This window comes from Doryrhamphus excisus, linkage group LG15 (genome assembly GCF_037039965.1).
Source record: "Doryrhamphus excisus strain RoL-2023G ecotype Guam linkage group LG15, RoL_Dexc_Guam_v1.1, whole genome shotgun sequence".
In the NCBI taxonomy this organism is placed as follows: domain Eukaryota; kingdom Metazoa; phylum Chordata; class Actinopteri; order Syngnathiformes; family Syngnathidae; genus Doryrhamphus; species Doryrhamphus excisus.
The window spans coordinates 7,373,838-7,394,758 of NC_136371.1; the positions used below are offsets into that span (position 1 = coordinate 7,373,838).

At 40.8% G+C, this 20,921-nt stretch overlaps 1 protein-coding gene across 2 annotated transcripts in view; it reads right to left on the bottom strand.

Annotated features, from left to right (window-relative positions):
• The window catches only part of LOC131104474 (beta-1,3-galactosyltransferase 1-like), an 82,288-nt gene that overhangs the window by 13,345 nt on the left and 48,022 nt on the right, over nucleotides 1–20,921 (bottom strand). The window contains exon 3 of one of the 2 annotated variants that reach the window (XM_058051700.2): nucleotides 10,055–10,158. The exons of the other annotated variant lie outside the window; for it this stretch is intronic. The gene's annotated coding sequence lies outside the window, so the exon portion shown is untranslated. The remainder of the gene's footprint in view (nucleotides 1–10,054; nucleotides 10,159–20,921) is intronic. 2 annotated transcript variants of the gene reach the window in all.

Below are 20,921 nucleotides of genomic sequence, written 5' to 3' on the forward strand. Positions count from 1 at the left end.
AGCAGCGGAGGCGGCTGGAGGGACCAAGCCGGGGTGGATAAACCTGCTTTTCATTCAGCTTTACAGTTAATAACATGAGAAACTAGAAATAAATAAAGGGCGGCACGGTCGAGCAGACCTCACAGCTAGGAGACCAGGGTTCAATTCCACCCTCGGCCATGTCTGTGTGGAGTTTGCATGTTCTCCAATGTGCATGCGTGGGTTTTCTCTGGGTACTCCGGTTTCCTCCCACATTCTAAAAAAATTGGCGACTCCAAATTGTCCATAGGTATGCATGTGAGTGTGAATGGTTGTTTGTCTATATGTGCCCTGTGATTGGCTGGCGACCAGTCCAGGGTGTACCCCGCCTCGCTCCCTGGGATAGGCTCCAGCTCACCCTTGTGAGGATAAGCGGAACAAGCATAAGTTCCCATTTTGCTGCATGGCGGACAAGTGGTTAGCACACAGGCCTCACAGCTAGGAGACCAAAGTTCAATTCCACCCTCGGCAATCTCTGTGTGGAGTTTGCATGTTCTCCCCGTGCATGCGTGGGTTTTCTCCGGGTACTCCGGTTTCCTCCCACATTCCAAAAACATGCTAGGTTAATTGGCGACTCCAAATTGTCCATAGGTATGAATGTGAGTGTGAATGGTTGTTTGTCTATATGTGCCCTGTGATTGGCTGGCGGCCAGTCCAGGGTGTACCCCGCCTCACGCCCGAAGACAGCTGGGATAGGCTCCAGCACCCCCCCAACCCTTGTGAGGAAAAGCGGTAGAAAATAAATGAATGAATGAACTAGAAATAGAGACTTGTTATTAATTATAATTATTAATTATTATATTATAATTATTGTTACCAAAATGAGTAGCTCTTGTCTACATTTAAACATTTACACTCCATGTATGTGATTGATATCAGCCGATTTCAATCAATTCAATGCTGGCAACATCCCTACTAAAGACCTTTGCTGTCATTGGCAGTTTTGCTTGTCCAAATAAAATCACTAAAACGGGCCTCTAGTAGATTCAACACAGTCACTCACTGACAGAAATGACCCATTTTCTTTCAAGTTGACACCCGCCCACATGTGCATACAGAAGCTGTTGTCTACTGGCTGACTTTTGCACTGCTGTTGAGCTATCGAGGATTAAGCAGTTATCAGAACAGCATCTTGGCGCAGGCAGACAGGACCGACATGAACAGGCTGAACACATCCCATTATGTAGCCAAGCACTGACAACTACGCCTGTCCAGATAACGTACAACCTAGGGGCAACAGTCACGCAGCAGGGAAATGCAAACTGCAGGCACGACCCAAACAGCACTCAGGTGTCCTCTGTTGTTCTTTTTTTGGGATGAAATGCTCACAGAGGTCCTGACGCGCACACACACACACACACACACACAAGTGTCGACACAGCTGGTTGTCCAAGCTTGTGCTGTTGCTGGTTACGCTTTTGATCCTGAGTTGATACCACATGCAGCGTCCTTATTTTGTGTGTCTCTCTCTCTCTCTCTCTCTCTCTCACACACACACACACACATATATGAACACACACATTTCCAGCTGACGACCTGCAGCTTCAGCACCTCCAGCTGGGGAACACAATGTGTACTACTCAAGCAGGTGAGGACGAGAAGACAAGTCAGCGGGTACCATGTTCTAACCAAAAGATGACAAAAATTAATTCCATCAGACCTCACACCCCCGTTTTTTGATGAAAAGTTGTGCCGAAATTGTCCCTCACTTCTTGGACACCGTCTTGGTAGCGTGTCTTTAATACAAAATGTAAACCAGAACCTGAAATAATCCGTCCCCCTTCTATGATGTCATCACCGGGTGACTGTAGTTCTTTGCGAACTAACACAGTTACGCTACAATCATCTTCTTTATTTATTCAGTACAGCTCCATGACATTAAATGTCCTTTTGTCCTTTATATATAGCATGTGGAATCAAACTATGGAATGGATTGAGTAAGGAACTCAAACAATGCACAACAATGAGCAAATTCAAGAAACAATACAAGCAGTTGATGTTTGCTAAATACAAGGATGAAGAGTCTTGGACCAGTCATGATGTGCTATATATATCACTATACTATGGTACACATTATGTCACCTTGTACTTCGGTACAAGGTGCATTATTAAAAAAAAACAAAAAAAACAACTTAAACTGTATTATGGAAAGCAGGAAGTGAACAAATGTAACAGTTACTGATTATAAAAGTACCAGATGGAGGGGTAGGATTTAATAAGCTTTGCTTCTTCCTACTCCTTTTGGACATGTGGAACTGTGAACTGATTATGTGATGCATTCATTTGTAATCTGATGCATGTTCAAATGAAATAAAACCATTACCATTACCATAATGTATGCTTTGGTGATTGATTTTAGAAAAGAAAACCACAGTGTTGACCCAATCTCTATCAATGGGGGCACTGTGGAGCGGGTGACCCAGTACAAATACCTGGGCCTTATGACAATGTTTTATCTCATTTTATCACATTTTTTATCTTTCTGTTTAGTGCCTCGGTTTGAAAATGTCTGTAAAAAGTAAGACTGCTCTCAGTCAGCTCATCAAATGCTCTGGAAAGTGGATTGGACAGTCACAGGCCAGCTTGGAGTCCCTTTACACCAAGCAGCTGCGGAGATTCAGCTCTAGGATTATGCAGGACCCTCTGCACCCTGTGAACCATCTGTTCCAGTATCTGGCATCAGGACAGAGACTGGTGGTCAGAAAATGCAGAACCAAGAGATAAGGGACGGTTTAATCCCAGCAGCGATTGTCTTTATTAACAGCCTGTCCTGTCGTCCATCTTTTATCTTTATTTATGTCTTTTTACTGCAAGTGCTGTATGTATGTCGCTGTTATGATGCCTCTGTGGCACCGACCTGATTTGAATTGAAGATTGTTTCGTTAGACGGATCAAATTCATTATAAAATATCACAAATATACCTTCAGCTGATTATTATTGCTAAATTAACCTAATATATCTTTCTATTATAGTATCAGTTTAGTGGACTACATGTAAGTTATTCATTCATTCATTTTTCCAGGGGTACACCCTGGACTGGTCAATCAAACCAGCCAATCACAGGGCACATATAGACAAACAACCATTCACACTCACATTCATACCTATGGACAATTTGGAGTTACCAATTAACCTAGCATGTTTTTGGAATGTGGGAGGAAACCGGAGTACCCACGGAAAACCCATGCATGCACGGGGAGAACATGCAAACTCCACACAGAGATGCCCGAGGGTGGAATTGAACCCTGGTCTCCTAGCTGTGAGGTCTGCGTGCTAACCACTCGACCACCGTGCCGCCACATGTAAGTTATTTGGACATAATTTGGGCTTTTGTATGGAACACCTGGATGTAGCATTGCATATCCTCCAGTAGACCAATCTGATATAACTTCTCTGTGTTATCTTTTTAAATTCAGGATATCCATCCTCCCTAGAATCACTGTTCACTTCCTGTTCACTTCCTTTAAATCGCTCCCCAAATCTGCCTGGTATTTAACCCAAGGTTATTTAAAACTTCCCATTCTTAGATCTTCTTCAAAGGGAGATATGATTCATATTGCCTGTCTGATGGATAAAAAAAAATCTCAGGATGAATAAATAATAGTAATACATGCAAATGATGGCTAGATGATGCCACGAAAGGTGGATAAATATTCATGTCGCTGACACGCTCTTCCTTCCAAGTGTGCACACTCTCCCGAAGTCACCAAGAGCACATTAGCTACTCAGAAGCGCTAAGATGGCGTGATAACCCCCTTGGACTCGCCCCCCCCCCCCAGCTGTCACAAGGACTTGCAGGTGAGGCTGCAACCTCCAGGCAGCAGGTGGTGTGGTCAGAGGTCATGCTGCTCAGTAAAAAAAAATATTCCACCCATCAGGGCAGGTAAGTCTCAAGCCCTTAAAAGTGGGTAAGGATTTTTAAAGTGATTTGTGATTAAAACACATTAAAATCCCTGTTTCCAGTGAGCAATACAGACAAGAGAGAGCAAAACAGGCTCAGTTCAAGAGGGTACAAAATAACAAAAGTGTACCATACCGCTCTTTTCACAAGCAAAATTACATTTGCATCCAATGTTGCCGTCCTCCTATTTTATGATGTCATGCTTTTAGTATTGCTGGAGGGCATGATCAACAGCCTGTCTATAAAGCCCACGGTGGAAATGAAAGCCCGAGCAGGGCTTATTATTCCAAACCATGCTGTGGTAGAAACATGGCTTAACTCATCAGTCACACTCAGTTGGGTTCACACACTGTAATTAGCTTAATTTCTCACCCTGAGCAAACTAGTCAAGATGGAGTATTCAGGGAAGAGGTAATGACCTTAAATGGTGCTTTTGCTTGCTGGTGTCACACTGCAACACTAAAGAAGTGAGATGGATACAGCAAACAGTGTGTTTGTGTCCACATGCATGTCTTAATGTGTAACATATATTCAGTAAAAGTGCATTGCAAAACAAGTTTAAAATTATTTTTTTTTTTTTTATGTTTAACTTGAAATATAACATTTTTCCCTGATTTTAGTAACCGAAAGATAAATGACGAGACATAATTATATATAGTTAGTTGTATTTATATAACAGGTCCAAGCAAACCGGAAGAAGAGAAGAAAAGACAGGAAACAGAAATGGAGGTAGCAGAGATGAGGCAGCTGAGGTTCTCATTGGGAGTGACCAGGATAGATAGGATCAGGAACGAGTACATTATCTTTGGAGATAAAGTTAGAGAGGCCAGACTGAGATAGTTCGGACATGTCCAGAGGAGAGATAGTGAATATATTGGTAGAAGAATGCTGCGTTTAGAGTTGCCAGGTCGGAGGCGGAGAAGAAACCAAAGAGGAGCTTTATGGATGTAGTGAAGGAGGACATGAGGGTAGTTGGTGTGAGAGAGACAGATGCAGAAGACAGGGTTGGATGGAGGAGATTGATTTGCTGTGGAAAAGCCCCAAAAAGAAAGAAGAAGAAGTTATATTTTTCCCAATAGTAGCCAAACATTTACTAAATCACACTTTAACCGTGTTATTATGAGTGATGAGGGGTTGTATTCAAAGACACCACGCAATTTAGAATTTCAGCGTATTTTCTGAGATTTATGAGTGTTAGTGATAAGAATACCCAAGTGTTTACTCAAGTGTTTGGCCATGATGTCCCTTGTTTGTTCCTCAGTGGAATAAACAAGGGAGGGGGAGGATACAGCTCAGTTTCCTTACACGCAGCGGTCAGAAACAGGCTCAAGGGACATTAAAAAGTCAATTTTGCATAATAAAGAACCTTTAAGTGTCTATTAACTGATGTTGGGTTCTTTTCAGTGTGTAAAAAAAGCCCACGACTGTCCTATAAGTATACACATTGCTATTCATACAGGTGTTTTCAGTTTCAGTAAAAACAAAGTCAAATGATGTTGACATCTGAATTTTAAGCAGCGCCTGGAATGACTTTGCCTCATTTTGTAACCACAACAAAATTAAAAGCGCTTTTGCAACAGAGTTCATCAGAGCAGCTTCATGGTGAGACAAGGTGGGTGTTATAGTATCAGCAAGAGAACAAAATGTTTTTCTCCATGAAAAATCACACTCGCTGCAGTGTGCAAAAAAGAAAGCTAAGCATACAATAAAAAAGCCTTCTCTAAGTGCATGCCATTGCCAGTTGCTAACCAAGGTTTTCTGTTGCGATAATCACCACTTCTATCTTGTTGAAAAAGGTCACAGCGTACAGAAAAAGTGGAACTCTGGCCCTTCCCTGACGATGGAGCCTCTCGGTATTGGAACAAAAGCAAACTACACACGGGTGTAGGCCAGTATGTTTATGTCACCGTGTTAAAATCTTGTTGAAAAGTATTGATCATGCCTTGAGCAATACAATAATGCGACCTAAAATGAGTCTTCACTGTACTTCATCCCACCGCAACACGATTAATATCACCATAACAAGTTCAAACAATCACATTTTCCCTCCAACCATACACATAATAAATTCAGGGTTTTATTTGTTAGCATCCAAGAAGTGATGCTCCTTCAACATCTAATTAAAATACCCATTGTCAATGTTAAGTGTTAACAGAAAATCTGTCTCGGTTTAATTAGGCTAATTGCTATTTGCTCAAATACTCACAGTATTGACAGCTATTTGTGTGTGTGTGTGTGGGGGGGGGGGGAATTAAAGACACACCTGTGGCAAGAACTATAAAAGTTGTCCAGCAGGGAATGTTGATGGTGCTTGATTAAAATGAGTCAAATGGTTGTTACCAGTACAAGCAGAGTACATTGCCTCCTCACAAAAAGTCGTCCAAAAAATTTCCGGTTCAAAATTTGTAGCTTCAACGTATCACGGTTTTTCAAAATGTATGAATTTATTTGTTAATGCATATTTAAGTTTTTTCACATGTTTTTTTTGCCTAAATTGGGCATTTTCAATCATAAAAATGGCTAAATGGACAAAACATAAGACTATTAAAGGGGGGTTACTATGCTTACTTTTATGACCTATAAATGTTGTTGGAATGATGGATTCAGATAATGACGTTTGCGAGTTTGGGATGGTATAAACTCTAGGATTGTCATAATGCTAATGGCTTCCAGGAAATATTTGTTCAGATTTGAACTTGCGTAAAGAGGCAAACATCAGGCAGACGTGGTTGGAATTTCAGATTCCTGACCAGGAAGAGAACAAATATAAGACAGGTTTGTGAACATGGGCGAAGCTGTACTATCTGCTGAAGTGTTACTGGAAGCTGTTACAGAAATGCAGCTTGTAATCTGCAGAATATGGTTTCCTTTGTGGGGGCATTTGTGTTCCATCTTACTGAGTTGATGTTGGCATTGTACATTTTTAGCGGTACAAGAGTGACATGATGAGTCTAATTCACAAAGATGTTCTGCATCAGTTCTTTTGATTGTTATTTTTGGAGTTTACATGCTCAGTGGGAAAAAAAACATGGCTGATAGAATGATGTACATTAATTTGTTCCTTTACAGCAAAATAACAAAAATAATATCCAGCAAGTTTGCGTTTTGACAGTAAGCCTGCGATAATTGCTGCAATATGAGCTTTGATGTGGGGTGAATGGAAGAGGAAATTAAAGATGTGCCTTAGACACAGAAGAGGCAGAGGAGGTGCTGAATAGTGCAGACCCTCACTGACATTAATTTGCATAAAGGGAGTCCTCTCCCTTCATGTTAATTCTAAGAGCAAAGTAGAATTTTTAAATCGCAAAATTTTCCTTCAACAATAGTCCAGAACATTAATATGTGAATGGATCAGGACATAGAAATCAAGTTGTGCATACAAGCCTTCCATTACAGACAAAAGCATGTAGGGGCGTGCTTGTCTGAGCACTTAACCACAAATTTCAGGTAAAAGATTGAGCAGAATGAAACAAAAAGCCAGATCTACTGTTGCTTGTACCTTTTCACTCAGCAAACTGAGTATTTATTCATTTATCGTCCAATTAGACATGCATTTGAGGACACTAATAGTTAGATATAAAGCTTGAACATGCACAGAATGTGGTTAAAACAAAAATACATTAAGAACTAACAATGAGAGGAAAAACAGAGAGACAGTGAGGTAAAACGCATTTTCTTGTGGCCACAGTTCTAATTGTGGTTTTCAATGTGGGCCCAATTAGCAAGATCCATTCAACTGGAGTGCTCCAAATGGACAATTACTGTATATTTCATCAGAGTGGAGGCTGACTGCCATACAGGAAAAACACAGAAATATATAGTATAGGGTGTCCTTACAGTGTGGACACAAAGGCAGAAATATAAATTTGCAAGATATTTTCAACACTTTCTTAAATTGACCAAATAAACCACTGTTATGATAAAACCTAATGTCATACACATCGAAATTATGGTATATAATTGCGTTTAAAATGCATGCCCGCGACCCTCGGTAGGAAATGAATGAATGAATGTCATCTTTCACTCCTTAAAGTCGCAAAATTGGCACTTTTGACATGTATTTTTTTTACAGGTAATTTATACTGTTTGTCGAACATTTGCAGCATTTCTTGAAATGCTGGTTTCCAATAGTTGATGTGTTAAGAAGCAGAGTTATGGTCAGCCCGATATGCGTCATGTCAGACACACACTCCGGGCAGCCCGAGAAGATCAGGAATACAAAGAGGAGGAAGCCACTTGTTGTGGCCGCCATGGTGCACTGTAGTCAGACACATGCTCCGAGCAAATTGCCATTCTTAATGTTGATGGTAATTCCTCGTAAAGGTGATTAAAGGCGCAGAGAATTCCGAACAGCCATGTGTTTTGATCTGATAAAATTACGTAACTAAGTAACTTTGATCAAATATAGAATTACTGCAGCTGCTGCTTGGATATTAAGAAGGCGCCATAGCTGTTCAACTATGATGTAAAAAACATCTACTTGTCACTCGCTGACGCTGTTAGCTTGGATTGCAAGGTACTATATGATAAGCACTTAATGTACGGTTCCAATAATACCTCAAATTTGAAGTCCTCACTCCTAATATAAATATACACTTATGACAACATATAAAAATGACTTCATGATACAGATTAATTTAAATGTAAATGTGAAGAAATATGAATCAATATTATAAAATGAGCCCCATTAAGGTTATATTTTATTTTTTTTGATGTACAGAACCGTTTCATAGTATTATTAAGAGCAGGTGAGGAGGAGCTCCGCTGCTGCAGGGGAACCTAATACCATGTCGGTCGCCTACTGCATAGTAATGACTGTCAATGTGACTTTGTAATGCAAAACACACAAACACACTATGTGTGTTGCTGAAAAAAAAAAAAAAAAAAAAACCTGAGATGGACAAACAACAGCGCTGGTTGAAAACATGATTCATTATGCTCTTTTACCCCAGATACACTAATAGCCAATTATTTCTGATATTCATTCCAGGGTAACAGCTAGTGAGTGATTTCATGACAACACACACTGCAGGCTATGTCCTCTCAACTATGCTGCTTCATTCATGGTGGTTTATGTCTCCAGTGGTCACTGGGGGCTGGGTGTATTGAAATGGACCAGACATCTCTGCAATCCTGACATTTGTAGAACCAAAGTAAAGAATAAAGCCATGTTTCAAGTCGTGGGTGTCAGTTTTTCTGTATCTGCAAGGCTGTGCAATGTATTGTGATGTATTATGTATATTATGACACCACACCGCAGAAAGACCCTTTGGCATTTAGAAAAATAACAATTAACTTATTTTAAAAACTCTAATAATATTACTATGCATTATGGTAGTGCAATATTCCACAATGTGCCAAGGCAAACATGTGGTGTCAAAACTGCTACAACGTATATTAGGCGTGCAGAAAGGATTGTGGCCGATCCCTCTCACCCCGGACGCAGACTCTTCGAGACGCTCCCCTATGGCAGGAGGCTGCGGTCCATCAGGACCAAAACCTCACGTCACAAGAACAGTTTCTTCCCGTCTGCTGTCAGCCTCATCAACAAGGCCCGGAACCCCCCCCTGACACTCTTCACACCCCACCTCTACCTCATCCTGCCACTTTGACACTTTCACTATATGCGTTACATTAATAATAATAATAATAAAAATACATTTTATTTAAAAGCGCCTTTCAGGACACCCAAGGTAACGCCCAGTTTGGACTCTTAGGAAAAACAATCAGGCTGCACTTCCGGAATAACAACAAAAAACAGACTGTGTACATATATTTTTTACTGTATTGTGTATATTTTGTATTTTTCATTCTTTTTTAATAGATGTGTCTGCACCTACTTCACCAAAACAAAATTCCTAGTATGTGTTTGATCATATCTGGCAATAAACCCTTTTCTAATTCTGATTATTGAAAAATCTGATATGGGAATTTAGCTAGGTTTGCTCCAAAAAAAGCCCCAACAAAGAAAGAAAAATACAAACACAAAAAGGTACAAACATGGTTGTAAACAGGAGTGGGTATATCTGAAGGCGGGTGTCCCTGTAGCGCAGCACTCAGGTTTTTGGAGTGTGCTTGGCTCATTAACAGCTCAGGATGTCTGAGCACGTGGCTGCCTCTGGGTTTGGACTCACCTTGACATATTGGTGACATCAAAGTGAATATGCGAAAAGCCGTAATGGGAACTGCGCCGCTTACAGGTGACAGACGTTTCAACAAACAGACTGGCAACCAGAATCTGTGCGTGTTGACAGATACAAAGAAAAAAAAAAGAGTTTGTGTCAGTCGGTCACAAAGGAACAATATCCAGAAATCAAACTGTCAACGTTGAAATGAATATGGCCAGATTGCACGCAAAAAAAGGCAGACGCAAAACAAAACCTGAGCTCAAATATCTCAATCACAGCGTGATGTATGTTTGTTTTTTAAATGGATTTTTGAAAGACACAAATATCAACCCTCGGAATGTCTGCTAATGTCACAGGGGATTGGTAGCAGACTGCAGGCTATTAAAGTTTCTTCGGAGGAGAAATCATCTGTTTTTTCGTGGGATGAAGACAGCGCACTTATTCCCTGCGTGGAAGTCACCATAGTCTGTTTACCTACACATGAAGAACTTCGGCACTTTGGCGCACAAAAAGGAACTTTCCACTTTGGTTTGAGTGATGGCTGCACTCTTGAACTCTCCTTCAGAGTGACACCACCCACAAAATGGGAATGTGCATTTTAGTTTAAATGTTCAGGTATCTTCTGTCCGTCCAACCACACCGCTCATCCTGAACAAAAACTTGGCCTCATTAGAGACATTCGGGTAAGCCGGAGCCTATCTCAGCTGAGTGAAACGAAAGGCTGGGTAGACACTGGACTGTTCACCAGCCAATCGCAAGGCACATGTTCACAAACAAGCACTAACATTGACATTCACGCCTACGTGCAATTTAAAGTCTCCAGTTAGCCTAACATGCATAGTTTTGGAATGGGGGAGGAAGAAAACCTACACAGGGAAAATAGGCACACACCACACAGAGATGCCCAAATAGCAATTTGAACCCTTGATCCCCTGGCTGACCACTGCAGGCCAATGTGTGGCAGACATTTTTGTATTCATGTAATTACTGGCAGACGTTTAAACCGACGATATATAATAATTTGATCTTGAAAAAAACTTAAAGGAGACCTATTATGCCCATTTTTCGCCCCTTTGCATTGACTTGTGGACTCCCATAGAGCAGCTACACAAAATAACCAGCACAGAAAGCTTTCTAGTGCTTCTTGAATCTACACATATTCAGCTGCATTTCTTTGACTTTCATGATTCCTGCAAAAGCGGTCAGTTTTAATGTATTCCATCCACAGCTCACCTCCAGGCACGCCCACTCTGCTGTGGTTGGTCACACTCCCGAGTGCATAGAAGGAATTCTGGTTTGTACCGCTAACGTTACATGGATCACGAATCCGATCCAGGAGTAGAGACTGGACAGTCCAAAGATTCTCAAGAAAAGAGACGTCTCTCAATGGTAAGTAGCTTTAGCATTTTAGCATTAGGTTTTCCACAGCATTATGCTCCATGACTTACAAAGAATAAAGACAGCTACTGCACTGATGAATTGTTACTTAGTCTTTGACACAACCAAGTAACTTTGGAACAGAGTCGGGCTTCAGCGAGTTTGTCGGCGAGCTGCATATTGGCCCATGTTCACGAAACAGTCCAATGTGAAATGCCGTTGACAGATTAAAATATTTTTCTTTCCCCTACAAGCCTTTGCTATAACAACGTAAACAGAGAAGGACAGTTTGGGGAAGGGTGGAAGGAAGCAGATCTTGGGGGAGGGCAGAGATCTGGCTTAGAGCCAGGCCCATATAAGGAAGTCCACTCCTCTGTGACATCACAAAAGGGCAGTTTCACCACGCCTTCTGAAACCCAGCGTTTTGAGCCATCCCAAACTTCTTTCAGAGCTCACTTCCAAATGGGCCAACATCATTATCTGAAACTTTGGCATCGTTTAACACAAGAATACAACATTCTAACTACATTTATAGGTCAGAAAAGTGAAAAAAAAAACAGTACAGGTCCCCTTCAAAAATTATTTGTCTCCACGGAGATCAGCATCTCTGCCATTACCACGTCAACAATGGGATTCCCAATTATTAGTGTGCTGTGACAGGAAATGATCCAACTCATTGGATCATTCTTCCAACTAATTGGGGGAAAAATATAATTTATTTCCTGCAACTCTACGTGTACCATCATGACAGGCAGGACAATGAAATGCTCTTCCACTGGATGGTAAAAAGGTACATACTGTACTGTACTGCCTTTGCAGTGTACACAAAAAAATCCAAAAACACTAAACCCTTACTGTTACTTTGAATATGACAAGTGGCTTTTTGAAAATTCAATGAACCGGTTCTTACTGATCAATTTGCACCACTGACAAATGATCTTTGTTCAAAGCTTTGCCCTATAAATAATCTTACAATGTTCTAAAGCCCATGAGGCTTCAGTGTCTTGTTCAAACACGTGACCATCAACCCAACATTGTACTTTCGGAGTAATGAAATGGAAAATGAACAAAGCCTTTGCAGAAAATGTATTAATGACTCTTAATTACCTTCTGTAAAGAGATCAAGCGGACATGTAGGGCAAGCTAATTCATCTTATACTGAACATTTATACTACAGAAATGTCATTTTTGACATTGCACCGAGAACAGTTTGAGCAGTTTTCCAAGTATTCATTTTTCTCGGTAGATAAAACCGGTTTCACATGTATCGGGCAATCGCTGATCACCACAAATTAAATAAATCATGTTTTGGTTTGGGGGACGGCACGGCGGTCTAGTGGTTAGCGCGCAGACCTCATAGGTAGGAGGACCAGGGTTCGATTCCACTCTCTCTGTGTAGAGTTTGCATGTTCTGTGCATGCGTGGGTTTTCTCCGGTTTCCTCCTACATTCCAAAAACATGCTAGGTTAATTGGCGACTCCAAATTGTCCATAGGTATGAATGTGAGTGTGAATGGTTGTTTGTCTATATGTGCCCTGTGATTGGCTGGCGACCAGTCCAGGGTGTACCCCGCCTCTCGCCCGAAGACAGCTGGGATAGGCTCCAGCACACTCCGCAACCCTCGTGAGGAAAAAGCGGTAGAAAATGAATGAATGAATGTTTTGGTTTGAGTTTGATCTTCTGGAAGGGATTGATGACACTAACCAAGGTTCCAATGTAACCCACACCAAAAAAGGCTGATCACTGTTCTTGGTCACCTGTTTAAATCGATGCAAAGTATGTGAAACCAAGTAAAAATGTGCTCACGTTCCCTCCGACGTTCCTTACAATACATCCAACTAATGCATTGCCAATTTGGCAAAACTTGCCACAGCAGCACTAATCTGTGTCGGAGATGTATCGCTTTTAAACGACTCATTATCTCAAGTTAATTCAGCAGCCCCGAAGCTGCACAGCGCAAACCTGATGCCCTTCTTTTTTCTTCCTTGTCGGCTTCCTCTCCATCGTCTTGTCTTTATAACGAAAAGCTTTGGCTGGTTTCACAGAAGATGATGGCTTGTCACTCAACGTTAAACTCAGCATAGTTTGAGTTTTTGTATCGGATCACAGGGGTTATACCGTTTTTTTTTCTGATATCTGATCCCAAATTTGGCCAGCATCGCTTCAATGAACAAGATGTTCATTCCAAGCTCCCATTAATGGCTTACATGATTCTACAAGCACTGCACTATAGAGATAGTGTTATACACCAAGTTTTACTCCCTCCCCTCTCAGTTCATCCATGATAAGCATCTGTGATCAAGGGCTTTTACTGTAGCTGAGATGATGTAATGTATAACGTATTCATGAATATTTCAAAGTGGTTCAATATTTAATCCTTAATTATATTTTAAATGGGGTGTTATTTTAGGGTTTCTTTGTCACCACTAACATCAGAGGATGAGTCGATTGAATTTATTAATGTTATCTCTTGCAAATATCATTAAAACATTGGCATTCTAAGAAATTCACTTTGGGTTTATTTTACACTTGATGTAATACTATACTATACTGTATATTATACAAAAATACTATTATGTGGCAAGTGATTCTGGGCAATTTTATCAAGCTTGAGCAAGAAGTTGAGTGAGACTTAACGTGCCTTCCGTACGACACACAGCTGCAGATATCTGCAAGAGCAGAACATGCCATAAAGTCTCCCAGGTATGACAGCAAATTTTCAGATAATGAGGTTTGCACATTTGAAAGTGAGCCCTGAAACAAATTTGGGATGAAAATGTTCGGTTCAAAAGTTGTGGTAAAACTGTTCCTTTGTGATGTCACAATGTCACACATGGCAGACTTCTTTAAATGGTTCGTAGATAGGAAGCACTTTGGGCGTGTGACCAATCACATAAATGAAAAGAGACCATTTTGGCAGGAAGCAGAAATCAAAAGAAATCCATCTGGAATAGGTTCAGATTCTGCAAAATCTAAAATATTTTCAGTTTTATTTTCTGTTATTGTGTGTAGCTGCTCTATGGGAGTCCACTACTCAAAACAATGCATTGAAAAATGAGCCGAGGTCCCCTTTAACACTATTGTTTCTGTCCATCTCCATCATGTTGTGTCAGTACTACTGAACTATACTATTCAAACACACTAAATTTTATTTTCATCTCTTTATATAACTATAATAACACTGTTGTCAATCACATAGCCACAGTTCAGTCAAGAATCTAACAGGGTTGCTGATCTCCTGTGTAAATGCAATGATTCATCTCAGCCACTGCTTAAAATCACTCTGTAATAATGCACTCTTGAGCATTAAATTAATAGCACTTTTAAAAAGCCTTGGGAGAGAGAGAGAGAGAGAGACAGTAATGAAACTGTGCATACAGACAGGAAGCAGGGGGTGGCAGCAATAACCATGTGTTCCTGCAGCTGAAGTTGAAGGTCAAGTAAAAAGTAAAAAAAAAAAAAAAACACCATTTCATGATTTCATGTATACAATAGCACCCATTGATAACACTGATAAAGAGGAAAACATCTCTTCATCTTCGTTTTTGACACCAGGTCCTGCCCCTTAGCCTGTCACCAGACTGAAGCCCCATTGTAACCATTCACAGGAAATGAAGAGGCTTGATTGCTGAGCCAATCACAAGCCTGAGCTCTTGGAAAGGCAAATTGATTGTGTAGTGTTACTGTGCCACACACACAACATCCTGAAATACATTACCTCTGCCTTATATGACATTGCAATTTTAGGGGTAATCCTGAGGGGATTAATCAAGGCTGCACAGCAAAATAGTAAAAATGACATAAAAGATTAAGTTTGTAAGCAACATGTACACACAAAAGAAGTTTTTCAATGGCGGTTATAGCAAAGGTACATCCCACTGCTATCAGTGCTATCAGTGCTGTTTCTTTTCATTCAATGTACGTATGTGCTTTCTTTCAGCAAAGGATTACGTTGAAAACAAGACAAAACGTGAGACTTTCTGCAAAAGTTATATCCAAATGTCACTGGAATGAAATAATCAAACTATGCCGTTTGAAGCGCACTCATGTTAATGTTGTCTTTACGCTTCTAGCCTAATTACACGTCAAGGTGAGAAAATTCAACCCGCCCCGCAAAACTCTGCCTCAGGAGAGGACGGCTGCCTCCTCTCCCCGATTTCTCAGTCTCAGTGCCTGGCAGCCTGGACCCCAGAGTCCCGACTGTCATTTCCACTTCAATAACAGCCGCCCTCGCAGCGGGAGCCCCCGCTGCACTGCGCATTTTCAGGTGTCCCTTGAAAGACGAACCCGCCTTGGCGAGTGGGAGAGAACAGACATTCCGTTTGAGGCAAGTGGTCCAACATTGGAACACCTTGATAATCACTCTATAACTCAAGAGTGGGTGATAAAAAAAAAGTGTTCTGAGCCAAAGTGTTTGGATGCATAATTGTATTCATAATGCCCTTCGTTGGAGGGCAAGGGGTCACAAACAACAACACAGCTAATGGCAGCATCGCAACGTGGACGGGCTGCTAGACCGGGTGGGGGTAGTTGTAAATTGGTCTTGCTCTGAGGCAGAGGTACGGGTTACGCTCCTGATGACAGAGAGGGTCACAGACTGCCATGGCGTGACTGCTACAGACACTTATTATGCTGAGGATGTGATCAGTGGGGAGGGAGAGGAAAGAAAGAGGCCGTGCTGAATTGCAGAGCTGTCTGGAAATGATGTTGCTGGATGAACCTTGTGATGATGGGGGGTGGAGGGGGGGCTCCTTTGGGGAATTAAGGGATAAAAAAAAAAAACATACCCTTTGTGTGCACAAAACTGGATTCACATGTGGCTGTCCTGTCCTAGAATTTGACAGCTGCAGACATTTCCTAGCTTTCAGGGCTTTGTGCAAACCCTCTACAAGGTCACAATGGACCTTGTTACTCAGCATGGATCGCTGACTGAGAAGGTGCGAAATCTCGAAATTATTTTGACTCACATTATGTCTGTGATTGGGGTGTCATGAGACAAAGACTGTAAGACTGACGAAAGGGCTCGCTCCCTTCGTTCTGTTGTTCTATGGAAGAAAGGTGCCAAGGTGCTGAAACCAATAGACAGAAGGAAACCTCTTCCTTCCTGTTCGGTAATGGTAATGGTTTTATTATTTCATTTGAACATGCATCAGATTACAATTGAGTGCATCACATAATCAGTTCACAGTTCCACATGTCCAAAAGGAGTAGGAAGAAGCAAAGCTTATTAAATCCTACCCCTCCATCTGGTACTTTTACAATAACTGTAACTGTTACATTTGTCCACTTCCTGCTTTCCATAATACAGTTTTTTTTAATAATGTACCTCGTACTGAAGTACAAGGTGATATGACCATCCAATGACATAATGGTTACCATAGTAACCGTCAATATAGTGATATATAAAGCACATCATGACTGGTTCAGGACTCCTCATCCTTGTATTTAGCAAACATCAACTGCTTGTATTGTTTCTTGAATTGGCTCATCGTTTTGCGTTGTTTGAGGTCCTTACTCAATCCATTCCATAGTTTGATTCCACATACTGAAATGCTATGGCTTTTTAACATAGTCCTAGCATAGAAGTGTTTCAAATTTAGTTCTTCCCTGAGATCATATTTCTCCTCTCTTGTAGAGAAGTACTGGACTACATTTTTAGGTAATTGGTTGTTTTTAGCCTTATGCATTATTTTAGCTGTTTCAGAGGCGATAGAAACGGAAAACAGACATGCCAATGGCAATATATTGAGACCGGCAAAATTAGTTCATTTTCTTTTATTGTGTTATTAATTAATTAATGTCCCAAGCCTACTACCCATAAAACCTTTGCTTTCTAAAGGATACATCTTGTCATGGTATAATCTCACCAGATCTGGTGACAGACACATTTAAAGTATTAATAATAATATCAGCATGCCAGTGATGATGTGCTCCACAGAGCAACAAGCTTAGTATGTATGTCCGTAGTCTGGAATTATTTCCAAATTTCACCTTTGTATTGCAAATATGAATTGAATTAATTTGTGAAATGCATCTAGCAGCATCACAGTGAAATAAACATCAATACTTTATACTTAGCAGGGCTCGACAATAACGATGTACCGATGGCCCGGGGCAAGTTAAAACAAAATTCGGGCAAGTAAATCCAATCAGTGATATTCCCGTCGGGCAAGTGCACTTTGGCATGCCGTACTGCAAAGAGTTTTTTTAAAAGCGGTTCTTGTTGGGTGTTGGTAAAACACGGACTGCGTAATTCCGGTGGTAATTTGCAAACCAATCCTTGCAAATCTTGAAATGGACCAATCAGAATCGTTTATTTAGACCGCGGTCCGCAATCCACAGTCCGCATTTTACCCACACCCGTTCTAGTTCGCGATCAACCAATCAGCGATGGTTTGACTAGGAAAACATCTATCATGGCATCCCTGCCAACATGGTCTAATTCTTCAACAACTTGTGAAGGAAAACACCAAAAAGTGATGAACCAGTGCCTCCTAAATGAGTATTTTATTAGCGGCAGCAAATCAAAGGATGGCACAGGTGAGTGAATCACATTGCTGTGACAATTTGAAGTGGTCACAATGAAACACCACCGATTAGATCCAATACTGATAAAATATAGAGTTTAACCATGTCCAGTATCAGCCCCCGTAGCTGTCCACTCAGAGCGCCCTGCTCTGGTATCATGCCTGTGAAACAACCAATCAGAGAACAGCGCACGAGCGTGAACACACAGCGTTTGTTTTGCTGCTGTCTGTGCTCTGTCAACATATTATTGTTGAAATATTTTTGCAATTATTGTGTTTACACTGTTTAGATATAATACATGTAATAAACTGAAACTTTTATGGAAACAAAATGGTCTTTTGATTAAATCGTACGTGATAATAAGCTCATGATTAAATAGTATGTGATAATAAGATCATCAATTTTTCAGACATTCCTCCAAATACAATACATCAGTACTATTATCTGATGAATTATCAGCATATACATATTGATATATGATATCATTATGGCAGTCTTTTCATTTTACATGGGGCAAGTTTGGGCAAGTAGTTCTCACCTTAAGGATTCCCCATGGGCAAGTCATTTTTGTTTTTAATGTAGCGCCCTGCTTAGGAAATAACCGCAAAGCATTCCAGGCATCAGACATCACATACCAGTGGCCGGGCTCTGGCCTTGTAGATTCTAGCTTTATTTGTTAGAGTGCTGTCCTTGGTCATCTCATGTTCAACTGAGCTATAAATCTCCAGCTCGTTCATCGTTTATTTCACCAATGTGTCAAATTCATTTCAAGGTCATAAGTGTCAGGTATCAGTATCAAAAGATATATGTGACAACCTGACTTATGATTTCACAGAGATCTTTAAAAAAAAAAAAAAAGAAAACACAACAGACTCTCATTTTTAAGGTTTCGACTTTCGACTCAATGAAAAATGGCTTTGTTGTTAGAGGTGGAGATGATAAATGACCAGTAAAAATTCTTGCTCTTGGAGCTCAGTTCTAATTCTATGCATTAAAACGAGGGTACGATGATGTCAAGGCCACTACAAAGTGGCAAGTCATTGCAATAGGTTCACGAAAGCCATTCTATACAGTTTGATTTGTGTGTGTATGGAGGGTATGAAAACACAAAGGGCCACTATCACATATTTAAATGGCAGTTAAAGAGATTGAATTCAGTAATGGCTTGGTTATGCATTCAGTTGCTACAGATGAGGCCTACACAAATGGGGTAAAAAAAAACTTGGCACCATTTGACATGCATCTTAGTATGTTTGGCAAGGGGATATTTTTCTTCATATAAATCTTTTCCAACTATGCTGCTGAAAGATAATTAGTTCCCTACAACAAAAGTGAATACAACTAAAAAAGGCTTCACATCACCAATTTCAAAACAAAAGCAGCTTGCAACCTTCACTTTAAATGAATCTCATATTTGCCAAGACATGCTTAGACCAGCAAGGCCGGCGCTCGCTGCTCAAGCAGCAACTCTTCAAATCTCATCAAATAACGTAACTGTGCTCACTACACAATGCCGCACAGCATGAAAGTAATACTGTAGGTTGAGGAAATTTTTGAAGGCTAGAAAATCGTGAATTTCCAATATTGTTGGAAATGAAAGGTTCAGCTCATCAAAGCACTTTTCTGGCCCTCTGGTTGAGCTCGCCAAAGTTAACAATAAATGTATTGGTACCTGGATGTTTTAACAGCTCAAAAGTAGTTGGATTTGAAATATTGTGAAAAATATGCCACCCAGTTCATGTCATGCCAACGGTGCACTCCCATAGAGCTCATTTCAGTCAGCAAAGGATTCAATGTTGGTATGATGTGCCTATACCAGGGGTTGGCAACCCGCCGGCTCTGGAGCTGGAGCTAAGGTACAGGAAGTGCAGTGAAGTCACTGCTTTGAGGATCCACTGAACAGGGCCATTTCTTCTAAAATCTTGGATAACAACCTCCTAGCTTCAGCCAGAGCAGATGGAAGATATGCCGTGGATGGCTTCTGGCATGGCAGTGAACATACAGCCAAGAAAACAAAGGACTGGCTCAAGAATAAGGACATTAAAGCTCAAATCTCTGAACCTTAATCTCAATGAAAATCTGAGAAAGGAGATGAAAATTTCAAAAGAACAGCCTCGATATGCAGTATTAGGAAAGGAGAGGACTGAAATCCCTCCTAAGATGTGGGTAAACGTGGTGGACAACTAAAGGAACCCGCTCAGTGCTTGCCAACATCAAGTTCTTCTTGAGCATCAAATACTTATTTCATCTCAATCAAATATAAATAACTTTATAATAGGGATATTCCAATTAGAGTTTCATTCTGCCAATTCCAATATTGAGCATCAAGAGTGAGATGGGCCGATACCAATCTACATGGATTAACTGTACAATTTACATATAAATTCAGATTCCGCAGACCTCACAGCTAGGAGACCAGGGTTCAATTCCACCCTTGGCCATCTCTGTGTGGAGTTTGCATGTTCTCCCCGTGCATGCGTGACTTTTCTCCGGATTCCTCCAACATTCCAAAAACATGCTAGGTTAATTGGCGACTCCAAATTGTCTATAGGTATGAATGTGAGTGTAAATGGTTGTTCCCAGCAAATGACACGTTCTTTACGTTGGTCTTTCTTTGACAGGAGTAAATCACGAGCTATGAAAAAAGTCATGACGAGCTTGTCAACCCATTGGAACTCACAGGATGTCATTATTCAACACAATAGTCTGACTCATAGTGTCATCTTACAAAGCATGCTAAAATCATCACTCTGCAACTTAACGTTCCAAAGGGAGCTAATGAATGTAAAAATACCAGTAGGGGTTTAAAATTATTTATAAAATATATATTTTTAGCTTCACGACGGACGAGTGGTTAGCACGCAGGCCTCACAGCTAGAAGACCGGAGTTCAATTCCAACCTTGGCCATCTCTGTGTGGAGTTTGCATGTTCTCCCCGTACATGCGTGGGTTTTCTCCGGGTACTTCA